This window comes from Arachis duranensis, chromosome 10 (genome assembly GCF_000817695.3).
Source record: "Arachis duranensis cultivar V14167 chromosome 10, aradu.V14167.gnm2.J7QH, whole genome shotgun sequence".
NCBI classification, from domain to species: Eukaryota; Viridiplantae; Streptophyta; class Magnoliopsida; order Fabales; family Fabaceae; genus Arachis; species Arachis duranensis.
The window spans coordinates 68,101,050-68,102,001 of NC_029781.3; positions in this window are offsets into that span (position 1 = coordinate 68,101,050).

Sequence of the window (952 nt, forward strand, 5' to 3'; positions counted from 1 at the left end):
GTAGAGCTTCAGGATAATGACTCTAACAAAAAATTCAGTGTTAATGGATAGAGAGTCAAACATTATCTTGAAGGCAATTTTGAGCAAGAATGCTCAAAACTGAGACTTGATTAAAACTCAGTCCAGCTAATGACATTAAAGAAGCGCTAGCTGGGAGGCAACCCAGCCAATCACAAAATTTAATTTTATTCGTATTGATTTTTTTTTTTTACAGGTAGATGCTACAGTATCTTCAAAAGGTGAAATAGCAATTGGTTGAAGTCACAGAGTTACAGGGAAATTTGGAAGCTCACTGGCGTGAAAAAGCCAGTAAGAAACATTTTGGGTGTTGAACGCCCAAAAGAAGCACCCACTGGGCGTTCAACGCCAGTAAGGGTAGCCATCTGGGCGTTCAACACCAGAAAGAAGCATCAGTTGGGCGTTGAACGCCCAGGAGAAGCAGCATTTGGGCGTTAAACGCCCAAAACATGCATCGTTTGGGCGTTTAACGCCAGGATGGTGGGGAAGAGGTAAAATTCGTCTCTCTTTACAAATTTTCTAATTTTTTATGTTTCAATTCATGTTTTCTTGCATAAACATGTTTCAAATTATCATCCCTCAAATCAAATTAGTGTTCTAAAAATCCTAATTTCTAAAATCCCTTTTTCAAAAATTATCACATGTATCTTAATCCATAAAAACAAATTAATTTTCAATCCAATCAAACTCTTTTAAGTTTGTTTTAAAAACTCAATTATCTTTTTAAAATCTTTTTCAAATCTTTTTCAACTCATCTTATCTTTATTTGAAAAATGCCTTTCCTTCTACTCCTCTCCTTTCCTTTCTTTTGCTTGAGGACAAGCAAACCTCTAAGTTTGGTGTGATTTGCCATGATCACTGAGCTAAAACTCATTAAGACCATGGCACCTAAGAGAACAGGAAGAGCAAGGATGTGAACTTAAGGGAGCTGAAG